Source organism: Leopardus geoffroyi, chromosome C3, assembly GCF_018350155.1.
Source record: "Leopardus geoffroyi isolate Oge1 chromosome C3, O.geoffroyi_Oge1_pat1.0, whole genome shotgun sequence".
Classification (NCBI taxonomy): domain Eukaryota; kingdom Metazoa; phylum Chordata; class Mammalia; order Carnivora; family Felidae; genus Leopardus; species Leopardus geoffroyi.
In genome coordinates, this window is record NC_059338.1 from 26,275,118 (window position 1) to 26,297,527 (window position 22,410).

At 49.6% G+C, this 22,410-nt stretch overlaps 1 protein-coding gene across 19 annotated transcripts in view; it reads right to left on the bottom strand.

The window, feature by feature from the left end:
• NFASC (neurofascin) overlaps window positions 1-22,410 on the bottom strand; it is a 183,821-nt gene that overhangs the window by 121,056 nt on the left and 40,355 nt on the right. The window lies entirely within an intron of this gene.

Sequence of the window (22,410 nt, forward strand, 5' to 3'; positions counted from 1 at the left end):
CATGATCTCACAGTTGTGAGATTGAACCCTACGTCAGGCTCTGTGCTGAGTACGGATCCTGCTTGGGGTTCTCTCTCTCCCTGCCCCTACCCTGCTTGCATGCCTGCACGCTCTCTCTCTCTCTCTCTCTCTGAAAATAAATAAAGGTTAGAAAAAACCCCAACATAATTAAACCAGACCTATGATCTTCTCTACTAACCTCCTCCTCTTCCTTATAGTCACATTACCAGTAAACAACACCTCATCCAACAGGTTCTCCTGGCTAGACTTGAGAATCAGACTCCTCTCTCTCCAAGCCTCCCACACCCAATTTCTATCAATTTTAACTCCTAAGTATCTAATTACTCTGTCCCTTCCTATTCATGTTTCCTGCTGTGCTTTAATTCAAGTCTCAACCAGATCACTACAAAACGTGATAATTGTTTTCCTGCTGCCTAACAACGTTTGTCTTTGAGCTTCTGGCAAGGTGTAGGCCACGGTTTTGCTTTGCTGTAGCCATGGAAGCTGCAGACTCCCTTAGGACCTCAGAGCATTTGGGTCAAAAGGCTAGGCGGATGCGCTGTAGCCCAGCCAGCTCACTGATGGTCAGTAATCACATAGTCTCTACTTTTCATTCTTGGTTCCAGGTTGCTTTGGGGGCCCTGCTCCCAGCCTTGTCCCATCTGGGCAGGTCAGGTGAGTGAACATCAGCTGATTACAGCAGGGCATCACACTGCAGGACTCTGAGCCACTGCATCTGCTTCCAGTGCTTGGGACTGAGTATAAAATGTTGGGCTGCCTGTGGCATGAAGGCATGACATGTGATTGGGTTAGGGAAGAGCTCTGGGGTGTCTAGAAAGAGGAAAGCACCTAAGCTGGAGAAGCAGATGGTCCGTGGAGAAGGCTGGGACTCAACCAAGTGTCACTGAAGGGCATGAGCAACTTAGACAGGGCTGGATGGCAGGAATCCTGGGTTCCGGTTCTTACAAAGTCATTTACCTCTCTGGGCTTTTGTTTCCCTTCTTCTCAAAAGAGAGGTTTTGCAAAACAAGACTCTGCATCACAGCCCAGGCTCCCCAAGCTTAAGTGATTCTGGATCCTTCTTCCACCAGAAGTTCAAGGAAGGAAGAGGTTAACTATTCCAGAGGGTAAAGAAGGCTGACTGTAGCTGAGCAAGAGGGGAAAGGCAGGAACATATATCTACTTCATTAGTTATATGTGTAAACTGAAATGTGTGTCATGAATCCATGTGTAATGCAACTACATATTTCTTTCATATGGTGCAATGCTGTCTAAGAGAAATATAATAACACAAGCCAGATACGTAATTTTTAATTTTCTTTTTTTTTTTTTAATTTTTTTTTTCAACGTTTATTTATTTTTGGGACAGAGAGAGACAGAGAATGAACGGGGGAGGGGCAGAGAGAGAGGGAGACACAGAATTGGAAACAGGCTCCAGGCTCTGAGCCATCAGCCCAGAGCCTGACGCGGGGCTCGAACTCACAGACCGCGAGATCGTGACCTGGCTGAAGTCGGACGCCCAACCGACTGCGCCACCCAGGCGCCCCCGTAATTTTTAATTTTCTAATAGTTGTATTAAAAGACTAAAAAAAAAAGTTGAATAGAAACAAGTAAAATTAATTTTAACGTACTTTATTTAACCCAATATTCAAAATGTTATTTCAACATGTAGTCAATATATAAATATTATTAAATGAGATGGTTTACATTAGACATAGTTATGAAGTCTTCAAAATCCACTGTGTGCGTAGTTTACATTTATAGCACATCTCAGAAGAGGCCAGCCACATTCAAGTGCTCAATGAGCCTCTTGTAGCTAGTTGCTACCGTCTCGAACAGCACAGCCCTGGACCAATCAGCTGACAGCAGCACATGCCAGACGAGTGAGGCTATATTAGATCATCCAACTCCATATGGGCCACCAAGTGACTGTAACCACATGAGTGACTCCAGGCATGACCACCAGAAGAATGTTCCAATTGAGCCTGGCTGAAATTGCTGACCCACAGAACTGAGAACAAATGCTATGGTTGTTGTTTTAAGTTTGGGGATGGCTTGTTACACAGCAGTAGCTAACTGACACAGTAGCAAGCGATGCTGCTACTTTTACTGAAGAACCCAGTCATAAGAGTTCAAGGAAGCAAGGAGTTAACTATTCAAGAGGGTAGAGAAGGCCACTGTAGCTGAGCAAAAGCAACTTTCCCAGGTAGTAGGTGTCAGAGAATTCACTTTATTCAAAATCTTTCCATTTTTACCAACCTCGAGCTACCTTCTTATGCTTATATACTGCTTACGATGGGGTTCAATTATTTACTCAAATAAAAAAAAAAGTATGACAAGCCTATACCAATACAAGGCACATGCTGGGGCTCAGTAGTAACAGAGGACCGCACAGAATCTCTTTCCCTTGGCTAGGTCAGGTGCAGGGCTCCATGGAGGCCAGCACTGCAGAAGAAAATGGTTTCCCCGTGGACTGGGTGAGTCCGACCAGAGGTTTGGCCACAGCAGAGTAAGTGGCAGCTGTAGCTGTTTACCTGGGCGTCTCTGGTCTTTATATCCATCTCCCATAGGGAAACTAATAATGCTTCTGGGCTACCCCTGCCCCAACCTCCCACCCCATTCTACACCCCACACTTTTGCCACCATCGAAAGAAAATCTTTCTTGCCTCCTGTCCACAATGGTGTGCAGGTATGTGGTCAAGTGGCTCTCAGCCACATCTATTTCCAGGGCCATTGGCCTTTTCTTCCAGTCTCAGACACTACTGTAGTGACCGGCTCTGTGAGAGCTACCCACTTCACATAGGTACCACCAACAGTGCCTAGACTAATTCCCATTTCCTATGACTCTTGCTTCCATCCCTAGGGCTTCTTACTGGCACTGGGGAGTGAGACAATGCAAGGCCACTCAGGGAGCCCAGCTATGTGCCACCCAGAAAGGCAGAGGCAGAGACAAGCCTTCCACCATTGGCAGAGGGTAGCCCTTCCTCTCCCGATAGACTGTCTTGAGGAGCAGTCAGTTTTTACAGACCTGAAAGACTGAGCCACTGGTTGGGCTTGATCCAGAGAGGTGATCAGATCAATAACGTATCCTCACGTCCTCACCCTCTTTCCCTGCATCTCTCGCTTTTTCCTTTACTTCTGCTCTCTGAGATTATGCTCCCTAACGAGGTTGTAGCACATAAGCCCTTGCCTTAGGCTCTGGGTTCTAGGGATTCCCGGCTACAATGCCAAGTTATCGAGAATCTTGTCTGGGAGGAGATCTTTATGTTCTACCCTGAGGTATGACTCAAGGCACCTTATGTCTAGCTGCTTCAGTGGGGACCCAAAATTCTTTGGCTCTCAGCTGAGGTAATACCTTCTCTGCCCACCCCACTATGCTCGCCCAAGATGGCCTGGCCCACTACCATGGCACCAGGGGATGCAGATGCACTGTCATTCTCCCTATATTCACGTCTTGGAAAAGGCCCGCCCACTTTCCAAAGATACAGACACCATCTTGTAAGTACTTTTACTTAAGATATTTAAAACGCTTCACTTCTCCCCCACTCCTAGTATTACATCATGTCTAGTCAGGAGCAAGAGTTTGAGATTCACATGCTCCCTTTATTCACCTAGAACATGATGGTGTTGTCTGCCCAAGGCCTGCCCTGTATTGCTGCCTATATTTTCATGCAGAGCAGTCTGGTCTCCTCAAGCACTCTGGAGGCTCTGAGATGTCACACGCCAGGTGTCACACAGCTATGACTGCCGGGCTGCTCCCAGCACAAGTACCTGAATGCTCAACAAACAGCACCTGAATTAATGGATGGGGGAAGGGAGGGATGTTACCAGGCAGGTATCTCACGGCCTCTGTCTGAGGGGATTTAAAGCACTGAACAACTCTTCTCGGAGGTCTACTGCCCGGAGAATCAGCCACATTTGCCTGTGTGCTCTGCCTCTCCCTAAGCAGATGTATACAGACAGCTCTCAGAGATGGGGGAGGCCCACAGGGACTCTGCTGGTCTCATCTGAAGATTCTGCAACAGCCTACAGGAAATAAACATTCTCTCATTTTTACACACAGAGCAGCAGGAAAGAGTACTCAGCTCCCGGAGGGGAACTGCCTTTTTAAAGCAGCAGCAAGATGCTGAGATATGGTGGGGTCTGGTTACAATTAGCACCAAGCATTGACGTTAACAGACCAATTTGTCCTCTGAAGACCCGATGATGGCTCCCAGCAGCCAGACAGATATCACCAATAACCACCCAGTATATCTACCTTCCCTGGTTGATTGTTCCTGGGACCTGGGCACTCTTACAAGCCCCCATTCCCATCCGAGGGAAGGAAACAAGGGTACTACACACTTGGGGGTGGATGTCTGGATTACCTCCTTCCAAGAAAATGGCCTGGAGGAAGAGAAACCTGAAGTCCCCAGATCTGACAAGCCGGTTGCCAATGTGTAGAGACAGGTCAGTAAAAGTGAACCGTTAACCATCAAATTCCATACAAAATCAATAAAAAGGATGCTATTCTTGGCCAATAAGGATTCCATGGGTTAACTACCAGATCTGCTTCATTTTCTCTCTGTTAATTTGGATAATGGGGCACGAGAACTAGACCAAAAGAGTAATTTCTGATGACATCAATAATGGGCGTCTTGTTGCTTTAAAAAACATGTTTAAGTGACCTAGTCACTCCGTAAGTGAACTGGGCACAGCAGAAGTGAGAAATTGACCCACTTTTAGGAATCCACTTTGCTTGCTTGCTATTGCTTCATTGATAGAAGGATTCTGCCAATCAACCAGGAAGAGAATGCTGTGTAGTCTTGATTTTCCCTAAACTTAAAAATACAGTGATTTTGGTTTTGAAGTTTCACAACACCCTCTCGAGTCAGCTGAAGAGACATTTGGGTTTTTGCAGACTTGGGCCAAAACCAAGTTGACAAGTCTGGAGCCTGTTCCTTCTTCTTCAGCCCCCAGTGCCCTGCTGATTCCAGGAGTCTCTGCTCTAGATCCCCCAGATGAGGGGGGATCCCGAGGAAGACGCATTCTCCAACCCTCAAGCTGGCACCTATTCAGAAGCAGAAGGCACTAGACTTCCCAACTGCCCTCTCTATTTCCAGGGCAGCATGAGCCTCCCCGGAGGTGGTGTAACCCCAGACACAGTTGAGTGGTGGCAAAAACCAAGCCAAGTAGTTGCTATTTTGTGCAAAACGCCCAGCCTGAGTACCCTGCCTGATGGCATTCCAGCCCGTCTGTCACACTCATCCATTAATTCTGTAAGTATTTCTTCATCTCTACTGTGTGTGAGGTCTTTCCCCCTTATCCCCTGGCATGCTGCCTTCCAGAGAGGACAGTCTTATTCCAGCCAGAGAATGGACGGGGCAGTGTGATAGGGTTGGACCCATTCGTTCCCGACTTCGTTCTGCAATGCAGTGGGAATGGTCTGAGGCTGGTGAGCTTTGGTGAACTGGAATACAAACAGATAAATGCCCAAAGACAAACACGAACGGACACTGGTGACAGTGACATCAGAGCAGAGTCCAGGAGTAGAAGAGAGAGAACTGAAAGGCTACCTGCAGCCTCTGGCAGTAAATTGTGAATAACAGGGTTGCTCTGTCCCCAGGCCTCAGGGCAGCCGATCACCTCCCAATGCCAACAACACAGGGGTGAGAGCCGAGGACTATTCAGACTCTGTGAGCCACAAATTTGTCCATAGCAGATCCTTAAGCTCCCAGAAGCATAAGCAAAGTAGGTTCCTCAGAAAATTAAACACAGAATTGCTGTTTGATCCAGCAACTCCACTCCTGGTTATATACCCAAAAGAACTGAAGGCAGGGACTCAAACAGATATTTGCACGCCCAAGTTCACGGCAGTATTATTCACAATAATCAAAAAGTGGAGGCAGCCCAAGTGTCCGTCAACAGACGAATGGATAGACAAAATGAGGTACGTACATACGACAGAATATTGTTCAGTACTCTTTTAAGTTTGTTTGTTTGTTTGTTTGTTTGTTTGTTTGTTTGTTTCGAGACAGAGAGACAGAGGGAGAGGGAATCCCAAGCAGACTCTGCACTGTAGCACTGAGCCTGGGGTTCAACCCCATGACCATGAGATCATTACCTGACCTAAAATCAAGAGCTGAACACTTACCCAACAGAGCCACCCAGGAACCCTGAATGTTATTCAGTTTTAAAAAGGGCAAAGGGGCACCTGGGTGGCTCCGTCGGTTAAGCATCCGACTTCAGCTCAGGTCATGATCTCACAGTTTGTGAGTTCAAGGCCCGCGTTGGGCTCTGTGCTGACAGCTCAGAGCCTGGAGCCTGCTTTGGATTCTGTGTCTCCCTCTTTCTCTGCCCCTCACCTGCTTGTGCTCTGTCTCTATCAAAAACAAATAAATGTAAAAAATTTTTTAAAAATAAATAAATAAATAAATAAAAAGGACAGAGGGGCGCCTGGGTGGCTCTGTCGGTTAAGCATCCAAATTCAGCTCAGATGATGATCTCGTGGCTCATGAGTTTGAGCCCCGCATTGGGTGAGCCCTGCTTCCTCTCTCTCCCTTTCTCTCCCTCTCTGCCCCTTTTGGGATTCTCTCTCTCTCTCTCTGCCCCTTCTTTCTGCCCTTCACTCACTTGAGCCCTGTCTCTCAAATAAATAAGTACATACATACATACATACATACATACTAAAGAATAAATAAATAATAAAATCTAAAAGCTAAGGAATTCTGATATGTGGTACAACACGGAGGAACCTTGAAGACGTTACACTAAATGAAATGAGCCAGTCATAAGAGGATAAATACTGTATGATTCCACTTCTCTGAGGTGCCTGGAGTAGTTAAATTCAGAGATAGGAAGTAGAACCGTGGTTACTGGGGGGCAGCGTGGGGAGGTGGATCTGGGGAGTTACTCTTTTTTTTTTTTTTTTTCAACGTTTATTTATTTTTGGGACAGAGAGAGACAGAGCATGAACGGGGGAGGGGCAGAGAGAGAGGGAGACACAGAATCGGAAACAGGCTCCAGGCTCTGAGCCATCAGCCCAGAGCCTGACGCGGGGCTCAAACTCAGGGACCGCGAGATCGTGACCTGGCTGAAGTCGGACGCTTAACCGACTGCGCCACCCAGGCGCCTCGTGGGGAGTTACTCTTTAATGGGGACAGAGTTTCGGGTTGGGAAGGTGAAAAAGTTCTGGACATGGATGGTGTTGATGGCCGCACGATGTGTATGTACTTCACATTAAAGAACTGCACGATTACAGGTTGTGTAGGTTTTATCACAATAAAAAAGGCAAACTAGACACAAGCTATTTCTGTGGTGAGATGAAAACTCATGACTTGGTGGTACTAAAGGGGATGACAGGCCAGATCATTTGAAATTCAAAAGGTTCTGCAAAGTCCTCAAAGCCGATGGTCATGTTAACCAGTCTCCAACCAGGAAAGTCTAGCTTGAGAAGCACCAGACAGGGCATATAGGATGCCTGGATCCCACTGTCAGCTGTGTAACTAGACTAGTTACAGAGCCCCTGGCAAGGGAGGCACTTCTCCCCGTACCTCAGTTTTTCATCAATCTGTACAACAAGGGTGTTGGATTCGATCACCAAAACCCCTTCAGTTAGGCCAGGGGAGTATATTAAAAATGGAGTATATTGGGGCACCTGGGTGGCTCAGTTGGTTAAGCGGCCGACTTCAGCTCAGGTCATGATCTCGCGGTCCGTGAGTTCGAGCCCCGCGTCGGGCTCTGTGTTGACAGCTCAGAGCCTGGAGCCTGCTTTGGATTCTGTGTCTCCTTCTTTCTCTGCCCCTCACCTGCTTGTGCTCTGTCTCTCTCTCCCTCAAAAATAAACAAACACTAAAAATTAAAAAAAAAACCCCAAAAACCACTTTACTTGGAACTGACTTCCGAGTCCACTTAAAGCACAACAAAATCAGCTTCCTTTGTTTGGAACTAAAAGTATCTGCATTCAGTTCGATCATATCCTTATTGGCATGACATATGTACACTACATGACTTACTGTCCTGATGAGGAAATCAGCTTCCTCTAGAAGGAAGAAGACTGCCCCTACATTGAGGATATTGAAAGTACGTGCCCCAGCTCCAAGGCAAATTCCAAAGCAGAGCTCAAACGTGTTTCGGATAATGGCAGAATTGCACGTTTGGCATCCCGGAGTGCCCATCTGGGAAGGGGCGACGCTCACGTTCTCCAAGCTCAGAGCTGAGAGCTGGAGCTGGGGACCCCCCGGTCAGAACTCGCCCGTCAGAGAGCGGGGCCAGCGGGGGCCATTTCACAGGTGAAGCCGCTAAGGCCAGAGGGGCCCAAGGATTTGCCTACAGCTGTCACACAAACACGTGGAACCAGATGTGAGCTTTCCTAGAGAATCCTGGACAGGCTAACTGCCTTTGAACCCACCGGTAAAATCGGGGCTGGACAAGAATGGTAGGCCCCGCCCACCAGGCTGTGATGTCAAATCAGAAGAGGAGGCTCCAGGCCAGCCGCTTTCTTCATCGAACAAAAGACTCTTTTGAATTTACTGAATATTTTGGCACCAGCCCTGGTCAGTTCTTTCTCCTTCGGTGGGTTGAAAAATATTCCTAGCATCCCACAGAGTCCAGTGAGAGCGGAGCCGGTGGAAGATTCTTCCTCTCTCGGGCCACGCAGATGCTCTCGTCTTTGAGAAGGAGGCTCCAGTGGTCTCTGCCCCCAGGAGGGCAAGGTGACTGTGAACATTCCCCGGGCTACTGGCCGCCTGGCCGTGGACTTCCTCCTTGAAGCCCACTGTGTGATTCTCAAGTGTTCACTTAGGGAGAAAAGGGTGGGGAGAGATACTAAAAGTGGAATATTACTTTGCATATATATATCAAGCTTTCTCCTAATCCCGCCCTCAGTGCCTCAAAAGACCTTTAAAGTCACCTTCTTCCCTGACAGGTTTCTCCCCAACACCCCTATTTAGTCAAAATCTCCCCATTTTAGATTTATGTCTATGTTTTGCATGGTCCTCTCTTTTACGTATCCTTCTCTTTCTAGTGAGACCAATGCCCAATGGCTGGTGTGTGTGATTCTGTTTATTTTCTTTTTTAAAATATTTATTCATTTTTGAGAGAGAGAGAGCACAAGTGGGGGAAGGACAGAGAGAGGGGGACAGAGGATCCTAAGCCGGCTCTGTGCTGACAACAGTGGGCCCAATGCGGGACTTGAACTCCTGAACGGTCAGATCATGACCTGAGCTGAAGTTGGACACTCAACTGACTGAGCCACCCAGGCGCCCCAATTCCCTCTATTTTCTAGAACATCCAGCACTGTGTTGGGCACAGTGCAGGCACTCAGCCATCATGTGGTGAGGACCATGATGCTGAGTTACACGAATACCTACTAGGGGCTGGGCACACAGATAAGTACTCTACTGATATCTCAGTAACTCAGTGAGTCGTCATCACAGCGTGGTGTGTGAGGTGCTTTTAACTCTACTTTTTAGATAAGGAAACTGAGGCTCAGAAGGGTTAAGTAGCCTGTTCGAGGTTAGGGGGAGGGGCTTGGGTGCCAGTCTGTCTCCTGGGCTCCCAAACCAGAGCTCTTCACACTCAGACATCACTCACTCCCTCCTCAAGGTCCCAAATTAAGGAGGTAGAACAGGCCTTCAGCATCTTCTACGTCAGGCATCCTCCCTGCCCCAGCCCCCTTCTGCTTGCCTCCACACAATCCCATCCTCCAGGCTGGGGACGGGGCAGGAGGAAGGGACCTGAAAACCCAGAGGGTGATTTCAGGAACCGGCACCACGATGAGTGACCCTGGAAGCACTTAAGGCAGATGGAAGGGAAGCTGGCGGACAGAGAAGGGTAGAGCCCTGCCGGGCACGGACCCCTCCCCTCCATTTCAGGGCCACGCTCTACACACACTTCACCTCCACGGCTGGGCGTCCTGTGCCCGTGCCTTCCACCGCTCCCAACGGGGTGAGGAAGCCACATCACAGCCACGTGTCCAAGGAGAACAAGTGTCACTCCAGCAGACAGCGGGATATGTTTAACCTCCCAAAGCAGACCTTGATACTTCTGCGCGCAGTGTAGAAACCAAGGTGCTGAGACCCCGTGGCACGTATCTCACGGCCACCTGGGCCCCCGACACAAACAGGAGGCGGCAGAAACAGCACTGAGCGAGTCCAGGTCCCAGCTCTCCGGTAACTCTGGGCCTCAGGCACCTCATCCCTACAGCAAGGAGGTCACTGCGTGGTCTGTAAAGGGCGTCCCAAAGGCTCAGGTCTACAGTTCGGTGACCAGGCTGCAGACAATGGAGAGCTGATTCCGGAGATAGGGCCTTATCCTGGCACACTCCCTGGGAACTTGACCCTGTTCCCCCTCAACCACAGGCAGGCTCTGACAGTCTTCCAAGGAAAATGCTGACCTCTGGCCTGGTTGATTCCCAGTTAAACAAAGGACCGCAAGCTGGTGAGCCCGGGACTGTCGTCCGAGGGCTGGGTCATCTTCCACCTGCCAGCTGACTCTTGCACAGACTCCACACCCCAGCTGCACAGGCCACGGCGGGGGGTGGGGCAGTGCTCTCTGGGGGGCCGTCATGCCAACAAGACTTCAGTAAGACGTAAGTGATGGGGAGGGGGCCAGAGAGCAGGGTTTATGGGTCATCGCTCCAGTGCAGTCCCAGCCCTGCACGGCTGTCACTCAAATCCAGGCTTTCGGGGCACGAAAGCTGGTTCACCTGGCTCTGTCCAAGCTGAGACTCCACGTCAGATAAGTAGATATGCTGGGATCCAATGGCCCGTGGGGGCTGGCCCCATATGGCCTCCTACCATGATAAACCAGACCCTGAAAGCAAGTCAATGCCTTTCTGTCTTGTACAAGGACCTGCCCCTGTCGGGGCACCTCGCGGCTCAGCCAGCTAAATGTCCGACTCTTGATTTCAGTTCAGGTCATGATCTCACAGTTTGTGAGATCAAGGCCTGCATCGGGCTCTACCCTGTCAGCACAGAGCCTGCTTGGGATTCTCTCTCTCCTCTCTCTCTGACCCTTCCCCCACTCACATGATCTCTCTCTCTCTCTCTCTCAAAATAAATAAACTTAAAAAAAAAAAAAAAAAAGACCTGCCCCTTTCTTTCAACTTGCTGCTCAAGGTCTACTTTCCAGAAAGTTCTCCCGAGGGTACCTCCAATGCTCCCTACCCCACAAGCTGTACGTACGTGATTTCCAGGAACTACACACAGTCCTCCAAAGGTAACAAAAATCCCCCAACTCCTGTGGGGCGCCTGGGTGGCGCAGTCGGTTAAGCGTCCGACTTCAGCCAGGTCACGATCTCGTGGTCCGTGAGTTCGAGCCCCGCGTCGGGCTCTGGGCTGATGGCTCAGAGCCTGGAGCCTGTTTCTGATTCTGTGTCTCCCTCTCTCTCTGCCCCTCCCCCGTTCATGCTCTGTCTCTCTCTGTCCCAAAAATAAATAAACGTTGAAAAAAAAAATTAAAAAAAAAAATCCCCCAACTCCCATGATTATATCTAAGTAACTCCTGGGGTGTCTATACCCCATGTGAGAGATACTGTCTTAGGAAACCAAAATCTAATTTTAAGAAGATGTCTTTCAATCACAAATTAGAATCGCAAGTGAGAAGTTTTATCTTTACAAGTGGTAGAATAACATAAAAGCGGTTGTCAACATTCTCAGAAAATTCAGTGCGAACCCTGAGCTACCCAGTTTGTCACTCATTCATCCAATATTTATTGAGTACCTCCCAGGTGCCAGGTGATACTCTTAGCCATGGGACCCAGTGCTAAACAAGGCATTGTCCCTGCACTGGAGGAGTTGACTGTCCAGCGGGGGAGGCAGGCAATGAAACAGTAGACTAGTAGACAGCACAAATGCGGTGAAGAAAAGTAAAGCAGGCAGAGAGGCTAAGTGAGGGATGTGGGAAGCCCGGAGGGGCTGCTTGCCACAGGGTGGTCAGGAAATGACACCACAGCAGAGGTCTGAGTAAATAAGGTGGCACAGGGAGGGAGCTGGGAGGTGATGGAGAAAGACAGGCCCCAAACAAGGCAATAGCAAGGAAGGGCCCCGCTGCACGAGCCAGCCAGGGTCTCAGGAAGACCCCAGGGCCCAGCGTGGCAGAAGTGGGGGGAGCCTCGGGGAGGGGCGGCCGTAGTGAGTCCCGAGGGGCAGGAAGGGCCCCCGTACGTACCCAGGACACCTGCGAGGCGTCTGACTTCATGGCAAATGTGAAGTGACAGGTTTCCTCACCCCTGTCTCTGTCCACTCCCCTGAGTCCTTCGTGTACCTCTGGTTGTCCCCACCAAACGGGAAGCTTACGGAGGGCAGGGACACTGTCTCTCCCCTCATACCAGGAGTGCCCAGATGGCACAAACTATGCTCCTCCTACCTGTTAATACCTTCCCTGCAGCCTCCAGCATAGAGCCCCACTCGCAGTGACGCTCCCCTGGGTAGTGCCTCCAATCCAGAAATGTGCTCCCGGGTCTGGGGGGCTATGAGCGTTAGCTCTGCCAGGCCTCCAAAATCAGGAGGCAAAGGAGAGGACTGAGCATCCAGCACCAATGGACAGGTCCCCCATGTGTCACCTAAAGCCCAGTGACTCTGCACAGGTGTGGCCTACTTCAGGTACACCCGCCCCTCCAGGGCTGGCCACCTGGGGTCCTCGAGGCCCAGGCACCACTCAGGCGAGGCTGGTCCCCCCGTCCCTCACACCGTGGCTCCACAGTGGGGACAGAGCAGACACCAGGCCTCACAGCACTGCAACAAACAGCTCCATGCCTCCAACTCTGCACTGCCCCAGGGGAGCCCCAGTGGCCCGTATCCATAGCAACCATCAGCTATGAGTTGCAGTCCCCCGAGGTCGGGCAGGCGGCCGCCCTCTGTGCTGGCCTGTTCTGAAAGGACAGACACGTTTGTCTCGCCAGTTTGGGACGCCCTCCATTCCTGAAAGAGGTGTCTTCATCCATTTTCATGTCCCCTCTCTCTGTCACCAAGGTCCAAATGGACACAATGCATTGATCTGAAGACAGGATTTTCTCTGGGGTTCTATATGAGGCTGATCCTGCCTCAATCTCGCTTTTCAATGACCTGGGAACCCAGGGTGGGGACCACGAGGGAACAAGACCAAAATGACATAACCGGAAAGAACTTGAAACGTTCCTTCCTCCTGCTTCTGGTCTAGATGGTGCCTCACACCTGATTTCACCATAGAAAAATCTGTCTCTGGTTTTGAAAATAAATTTAAAAAATAAAATAAAAAAATCAGACTGCTAATAATAAACACTTCTCTTTTCTCTCAGTTTCTTTAAGGAGAGCCCAGCCCTCACATCTCTTTTCGGGCAGGCAGACAGAGCCTTCTAAGTTTACCTTAACCCTGCAGGTTATGGCTTACACGTGGGCAGGGCTGAAGAGTTGCCTGGGGTGAGTGGAAAGAGGTTCATAGGTTGTCTTTTAAAATAAAACATTAACTAGAGTGCCTGGGTAGCTCAGTCAGTTAAGCGTCTGACTCCGGATTTCGGTTAAGGTCATGATCTCAAGGTTTGTAGGTTCGAGCCCCACGTCCGGGTTCTGTGCTGACAGTGTGGGGCCTGCTTGGGATTCTGTCTCCCCCCGCCGCCCCCCTCTGCCTCTCCCCTGCTCTCTCTCTCTAAATAAAAAAATAAACTTAAAAAATTGTTAAATAAATCATTTACTGCCCCCTTGCTAGAGACACTAGCCAAGCTAATCATAGAAAATACGTTCAAACTCACAAAGCAGGCTTCCATGCAGAAACTGGGCACACGGAGCCGGCCTCACCCCAGAAGGACAGGGATGGCACCACCAGCTGCTCCTGTGACCGGGGGCCCCACTCACCCCGAGAACCCCAAATCACCTGATCGCTGGACAGGGTCAGCCCAGATCCGAAACTGCTCCTCTCCTCTCCTTAAAACTACCTCTTTCAGTCCCACCAGCTTGAAAGACACCAAACCTTTTTAAATAAAACTCAAACTCTTTATCCCTTGCCACAGCCTCAGGAAAGAACTCTTTCTCACGTTCCAGTCTTCACTCCTCCCCTCCTCCCAAAGAACTGCCCTGTCTTTGAAATAAAAATCAATCCCACGGTCCTCTATAAAGTCCAGAGGGAAAATGTGCCATTTGGCTGCCCTCAATCCTATGAGGAAGCACATCTGGTGGGGTTTTACAGAAGCACATTCCTGCAGCCTAAGAGACGGTCCTGGCCCTCTCCTGACCTTGGGTCTTCCCCTGCCTATACTCACGGTGCACAGACAGGGCAGCATGAAGCCCCGCTTTCCTCATCCGTAAAATGGACGTGATTGTACCCATCTTACAGATTGCTTGGGGTGGGGTGGGGGGTCTAAGTGAGACAATGTACACAAAACTTTGGCAGCATCTGGCACATACAAGTGTTGGTTGTTACCAGTCCTTATTTTTGTGGACCACAAACTTTTTGAGAGCAGATACCAAGGTTTCCTGGTTGGGTCTGCTGCATCTAGCACGGTGCCTGGCACACTGTGGATATTCATTAAATAAAAAGGGAAAATGTTTGCTAAATAAATCTGGTTGAAGAGGCTCTAGGCTTATTTCCCACCAGTCCCTGTTCCACCGCAAGACAGCTTTGGCTTAGCATTGTTCTCCTAAGGGGACAGTTATCCTCACATAACCTTCTCTCTTGCCGCTCAGGAGAATTCCAATAAAATCAAACAGTAGGAGGAAAATGCTCTAAGAAAGGGAAGCCTCTCTGCATACCACCCTGCCAGGTCCCGCTAGGCCTCTCAAAAGATGTGCCCTCCTCCCCCTGCCTCCTGGACGGTGTTCAGTAACCAGCTGAATAATGAACCATCAGAGGGGATTCCAACCGGTGGCAATTAACACTCTTCCAGCTGGGAAGAGATTTAGCTCTGCGATTCCCAGACCTGCCGAGTCCCCTTCTCTCTTCCAGAAAACACCAACTGCTGCCATACCACTTGGGAGGACCCCACGGATCAAAAAGAAGAACCTGATTGATGAAACAAGACAGGCCAAGTGTCCATAATTATCGAAGCTGGGAGATGGGTATATGGGGATTCATGATAGTGTTCTCTACTTTTGTATATTCTGAAAAACAACCCAAAACCTTAATTAATAATTCTATATTTTACCAAAACTAGGGCAAGGAAGCCTAAAGGACTGCTCTTTTCAAATCATAGGGGAAACTCCAGGCTTCGATTTCCATTGTAAAGAAAACATCCAGGAAATTTCTGTGGCTCATTTTTATCTGAAAGACCAGGGAGGTATTTAGGTGGTGTATAGAAAGAGTGTTGGCCTCAGTGAGCCTGGGCAAGTGACTTAACTTCTCGGAGCCTCTCCTCAGTTTCCTTACCCTTAAAACTCCGGTTGTGACCTATCTCATAGGACAGCCCTATAAAAGGACATAAAGCAAGCAGTACTTTGGTAGCACCTTGAACGGTGCCTAATAGCACAGGTATCTGATAGCACATAATAGATACTTGACAAAGTTTAGTTTCTTTTCTCTCCTTGAAGAAACAAAGATGTTCTACTGTATTCTTATATTAAGAAGCTTAACGGACTCAAACTCCCAAAGTCTGGCAGGGGCCAAGAGTAACTAAAACACACTGAAAAAGAAAGCTTCTAGAAAAAAGAACTCAAAATTCCATTGCCTGGAAAACCTAAGTGCCCACTACCCATCAAACACTGAAGTATTTGAAGGGTACCATTTGCCACAGGCACCAACTTAGAGGAGACAGGGTGCCAGGCTAGGGGAGCATGAATGCACACCACTCTGGGCCTTGGGCAGCAGTGAATTTAAGCAGGAGGAGCTGCTAGGAGGGGCTGCTGAGCATTTAAATACCATAATGACTCAAACCGATATTTGTATACAAACGTTCATAATAGCAGCATTATTCACAACAGCCAACAGGCAGAAACAACTCAGATGTCCATTGACAGATGAATGGATAAACAAAATGTGGTCTACCTATACAATGAAATGTTATTCTGCTTTAAGAAGGAATGGAATTCTGACACTTGCTACAACACGGATGAATCTGGAAGACATTATGCTGAGTGATCCAAGGCAGGCACGCAAACACTACATGATCCTACTTATATGACATACCTAGAGCAGTGGGATTCCTAGACACAGAAAGTAGAATGATGGCTGCCAGGTGCCAGGAGGAGTGGGGCATGGGGAGTTAATGGGTATGGAATTTCAGTTTGGGAAGATGATAAGTTCTGGAGATGGATGGCGGTGATGGTTGCACAACGATGAAAATGTATCTAATGCCACTGAACTGTACAACCAAAAATGTTGACAATGGTAAACTTTGGCATGCAGATTATAAAAAGGTTCTTAAGCTGAAAACAATCAAGACCCAGAAGACTCTGGAAGAAACATTGATCTCTGCCTCCTACATATACACAACTGCCTAAAAGAATTTAGTTTCTTTTCTCTCCTTGAAGAAACAAAGATGTTCCAGGAGAAGCTCTATCACCACAGATAACTACGTTATGATATAAACTAGATAGGGGAGACAGGGAGGAACTTACTAAGGCCTGATTGGTCAAAGTCTTCCATGTCCCATTGTTTCTGAGTGGCACAGCAAACATTAGTTTACCAAACTCTTTTTTCATCTTCCTGTGAATTGCATTCCTTCCCTTTGAAGTCCCAGACCCCTACCCCTTCTCCTTATATATTTGCCTGACTGTCTTTGGATTTTCACGTCTGTGTGGATTCCCTTTATGTATGAAATTAAATTTGATGTTCTCCTGTTACTCTCTTTCATCTCAATTTAATTCTCATTTCAGCTAGAAGAATCTTGATGGACATGGAAAAATTTCTTCCTCCCCAACAGTGTATTTTACCACAGAGAAATAATGATGATGATGATGATGATGATGATAAGAATAAGAAGAAAAGAAAAAATACCATAACGACAGCATCTTGGCTTTAGTTTTTATCCCTTTTTCCCAAGAGATAAAAGCACCCTTAAAATATCCTTAAAATATGCTCATTTGCAGAGATGATGGGATCCCAGAAGGGTTATGCAAATTGCAGCAAATCCTTAGCACTGTGTCCTTCTCTACCAGGTTGGCACCTGGGTCCTGCCACTATGTAAGAATCAGTGTCATGTGCTACCCTTCCCTCCTGCCCCAGGAGAGGAGAAGCTGCAGACCTGAGCACAAGGAGAAGGGTGTGGTGTGGTCAGCCCCCATTTCCAAGATAGCCAACAAGCCAGGCTCCTTATTTGTCCTCCAACACATCCTTGCCAGGCAGGACACACACAGGCTGGACCTGAAGTCTGCTTCCTCTCCTTCCCTGACTCTCAATTCATTCAAAAGAACCCCTGAGTTTCAGGGAAGCAGCTTTCATACCCACCTAGATGCAAGAATGGCAGCAACAGTGGTAACAAAGCCTGTGGCAGGAGAGAGGCCAGCTCAGTTGCCCGTCTACTGCCACATTACCCAAGCTTTCTCTCAGAACCACACATCCATTTCTCATGGTTGAAAGTCATCCCCCACATCTTGAGTTCTGCATCCACAGCCCAGAATTCCCCCAACCGTCCTCTCCCTACCATTTCCCTGGAGTCAGTGCCAAAGCAGAGGGAAGAGAGTGATCTTTCTCCTGCCACAGACCCAAGGCAGCAGTGGGCTAAAGGGCTCAAGAGGGACAGAGAGGGTGCAGAGATGGGAGATCCCCTGGCAGGGGCCACGCCTGTGCAGGAGTCTCAAATAACTTATTCTCCCCCGAGGCTTATCTATCCCTAGCAGCAACAAAGACCATATTGCACACACATGGATATCCAGAACAGGCAAATCAATCTATAGTGACAGAAAGCTGCTCTGTGGTTGCCTGGGGCCAGCAGCTGGGGGGGAGACTGCCTGCAGATGGGATGAGGGCATTTTCAGGGGTGATGAAATATTCTATAACTTGATTGGAATGGTGGTTACATGGGTATATGCATATGTCAATCTCATCTGACTATACCCTTACAATGAGTACATTTTATTGAATGCAAATTATACCCCAATACAGTTGAATTTAAGAGTGAAAAAATTAAAAACCCTAAGAGCTCGGGTACAAGAGTCACATGCTTTAGTAGTAATTTAGAAGGCAGATCTTAAAGGCTTACGCAGGAAGACAATGCATCCCAAATGACCGTGCATTTACCAGGCGATTCTATGATTCTACGCTGAGTCTAAAGGGCCTGAAGACCCCTCCTCCCTCCACCTCTCCCCACCAACCCCAGAATTTCACATTCAGGCAAACAAAGACCCCATCAGACCTCTCCTCAGGCTGCTGAAAGTTGAGTTCCAAACGCTCCTCAGAACTGGTTAATCACATCCTGTCTTGGGTAGAGATTTGGGGGGGGGGGGGGGGACAGGGCAGCTGGCACCTACCATTGGCTCTTGGGGTATGTTTAGGCCCATTACCATGTCACTTACAACGTCTTCCTCTACAAAGAGCCCCCAGCAGGGGAGCTGAGGGGCATGGGGAGGGAGAGAGCCCTGACAACAGCCCAGAGCCTGGAGATTGGAGGCAGTTACTGCTATGGCTTGTGCAGGTTTCTGGCCCTCAGGCCTCTGGCGCATCTGCAAACAGTTTGCAGAATGTTCCCTCACAGACTGTTTTTAGGGAGGAAAAGCACTTTAACTTTCTAATACTGTATTATTCAGGCACTTCCAGATTCCTTATTCTGTTTTTTATTCCTCTTCTCCCAGCAAAACACAGTGTTTTCCAGCATGTGTGGTTTGTGGGAAGCTGATGGCTTCAGCAGTGTGGCCGCATTGCTGGCCCACCCTGGAGGCTGATAGACAGTGGTTCAAGGTGGGGGGGGGGGGTCTCCCCTTTTCCCTTCAGAGTCCACAACCAGGACACTTGGATTTGTTCAGAGTCAGAAATCCAGCTCCAGGGTAGTCAAAATTCAGATGTGTCTTCATACATTAACGTGTCCTGTCCAACCCACCTTCCTCTTGAGGATACGTGGTTCTAGGAAAAACAGAACCACACTCAAATCCCGGCTCTCCCACTTAATCACTGTGTGACCTAAGGCAAGTCACTTAACCTCTCTGTTTTCCCTTCTACAGGTAGAATGGGGATTGTGGTATCTGACTCATCAGGTTGTCCATGAGACTGCATGAGGAGATACATCAAAAGCACAGGGCAGTGACTGGGGCAGCCAGAAAGCATTGTATCGCCCTCCTCACTTAACTCCCTCATTCTGACCCTGCTCAGTCTGGAGCCAAGTGGAAAGTTACCTCTCCTTTTCAAAAATGATCATCAATGTGGGGCTGACTCTATCACAGGGCCCTGCTTTAAGCTTCCTATGCCAGAGGAGCAGTATGCAGCATTCACCCGGAGATGAGACTGTGGGTCCTTAAGAACTTTTAAATATCAACAGATGTTTGCTTTAGGTGTGCAAAGTATCCCTGAATCCCTGAGAAGTAGAAACTGGGCGATGTTCAGCCCAGGGACAGGGGAGAGGTGGGAAAAGGAGAAGGATGCTGGCAGAGAAAGGAAAGGGTCTGGGGCAGACGCAATCAGGACAAGGGGCCGAAGAGGCGGAGAGAAGAAGGTGGATGTGGGACGGTGGGCTGGATGTGCAGTGCTTGGAGGCAGGGCCCTGGAGAGCCCATCACGGGGCAGAAGGGAGGGCAGAATAAAACCATGATTCAATCCCAGGCCCCCGAAACCGCTGGTAATGGCCGAGCTGTGGGGAAGACGTGCGAAGTCAGAAACAGGGAATAAACCAGAAGTGGACTCTTATCTCTGTAGACCCAAAATAAATGGCGATGAAGGCAGCCCAGGGAGCAGGGGTCCTGGACCCTGAGCACGGGCCTAGCACTGGCTCCTCCAGCTAAAGGGAACGGCAGCGGGACGCAGCCAGAGGACCGCTGGGTTATTTAACCCGAGTCAAGGTGAGGAGCAGAACTCCTAGTGCTTGGTGAGGCCACCTCCCCCATGCAGGCCCGGGACCCGGTGTAAGACAGTGGGGGGCTGGGTGGGAGAGAGACCGAAATGGCTGTACGGCCCTGGATAGAGGGGTCTTCCTCCCTCCTCCTGTGCTAAATGACTTCACGGATTAGTTCATTTACCTTCACAGAGTCCAAGAAACAGGTGCTATTAATGTCACACTTGACAGATGAGGAAACTGGGAGGTCAACCCGCCAGGGGTAGAACTTGGACAGGAGCCCAGGAAGCCCGACACTGGAACCCATGTGTCTGACCACTCCCACACACCACCTCCTGGTGCTGGTGCACTCGCTCCTCACTGCACAAAACAAGGGAGAAGAGACAGAACTCCCACCCCCGCACGTCCTTCTTTGAGGCTGCCCCCATGGTACGGATCAGGGTGACAGAGGGCAAGAAATGGGGTGAGTGGCCCTGCAGGTGCCTGGCTGAAGGAGCCCCCATCCCACCCAGATGGCTCGTCAATTCCACCTCAGCTCGGAGAGCCCCCAGCAGCGGTCCCTAAGCACATGTGAACTATAGATGTTTACATCCTGTGGAAGGGGTGTGGTTCCAGGAACGGAGCCCTAGCAAAGCCATGGATTTCTTTCTGGGTGAACGAGGCACGTCTGACCTAAAGACCAAAATGAAAAGCCTATTAACAACAGGCTGCTCCAGAGACGCCTCTCTTGGCATCTCTTGGCTTCCTCTCCCTACCTGGTGAATGCTCAGCAACCTCCCCCCTGCCAGCCCTTTTTCCAGGTGCCAAATCCCAGCTGGGTGCTTGGCGTGCCCGGAGGCTGCTGACTGGTCACACCCTATGCTACTGATGCGTGGTCCAGCATCTCTCATGGACAGGCCCCTGACAGAAAATCCCTGGCGTGGTCATCAATTCAGAGTCCAGGCTGCAGGATGGCCCCCTCCTGAAGTGCTAGATGCTCCTCAAAGATCTCCAAGGAAGATTCCACACGACCCCTCTGCTATTGGGAAGTCCTTTTTTTGCGTCTGATCTCAGTCCGTCTTGTGTTTTCCAAAACAAAGCATGTGGCTGCCTTCTACTGGGAGGCAGCCCAGCCCAAGGGCTCAAGAGAGCGGGGGCGTGAGCCGGGATGGACCACTGGCCTGGTCATGGACAATGGGACACTGGGCAACATGCTTAACTTCTCTGGGTCTCAGTTTCCTCAATTCTAAAAGGACAGCAGCACAGATTGTTGGGAGGTTGCAGGAGACAACAGATGTCAAGTACTCGGAGAAGTGCCTATCCCAGGATAAGTTCTCAGGGAGTAGTCGCCTGTTACAGTTACAGTTGCCAATGGCTTTCCCATCCCTGGGAAAGGCCACCTTGCCTACCCCTCCTGGTACACACCGGGTATGTCTTCTCGAGACGGGAGTCTCCATGGCATGACTCAGCCTGCCTGCCTCTCTGAGGAAGGTCCTTGTCCCTGTTCCTGCATAGTCCAGGAACCTCCTACAGCAACTGACAACCATAAAACAGTCAGTAGGAACCCCCCAAAATCTTGGTGGAAGACGCCAGGTCATTCCTCCAGGCCAGGTGCCCAGCCGGGCGGACTGTAGTTGGGTTGACCGTGCACACTCCCACTCCTGACCTCCAGAGGTGTCTCCAGCTCTGGTGCCCTCTCTAAGTACAACAGCATCCAGGCTGGCACATAAATCACAGAACAGTGCTCCTAGGAGCACGCAGATGCTTCTAAAAATAGTCACCGCCTCTTCAGACCGTGGGAGGGGAAGGGAAGTGACTGTCCACAGTGTCTGCAGGCGTGGAGAGCCCAAGTTGGAGCTACAATTCCCTGCAGGGCCACCTCCTCACCCCACAGCCCTGCGACCAGGATCAGGGCAGGCCATCCAGGGATGCAGTGCGCTCAAGGAAGCCTGCATTGTTTGCTTTGTGCACTCGGGTAAGGGAGGGGCCTGCACAGCTCCGAGACCCTGACACTGCCCTAGGGAAAGGTCTGGCCTGCCTTTGGGGAGATTTTCCCTTTCCGGTTTGAGCCTCCAATAACCTAGAATCAGCCCATTCTGGCTCTAATGCAGCCTCAAACCTTCCTGGGTTAAGTAAGGTCACAGAATCCTCAATTCAAACAAAAAGTTCAAGTCACTGAGTCCGAGCCCTGCCCCAAGGAGCCATGTATCCATGAGGAGGCCAAGAGAGACAGTCCCTGCCACCGGCCTCCTTCTCCCTCCCAACTCCCAACCAAACTAGCACGCAGTCCTTCGAGTTGGTTTGAGAAGGAAATGTTTCCTAAATCAGGGGAGCTCTGGGCCAGAGACAGTTACAAAAGCCAAAGGGAGCACCATTAGCTCCTGACAGAGTCAGGTGACCCACGTCTGCCCCGGGCCCTGCTTCTCTCTTGTTTTGGCTCAACTCTAAGTGAAGGGGAACCAGGATTCCCTGAATCAGAACCTGCTCAGCATCCCTAGAAGCTGGCGGAAAGCAAAACCGCTTGGTCTCCCAACTTCCCAACCAGCAGCTTCTGCGTTCCTGGG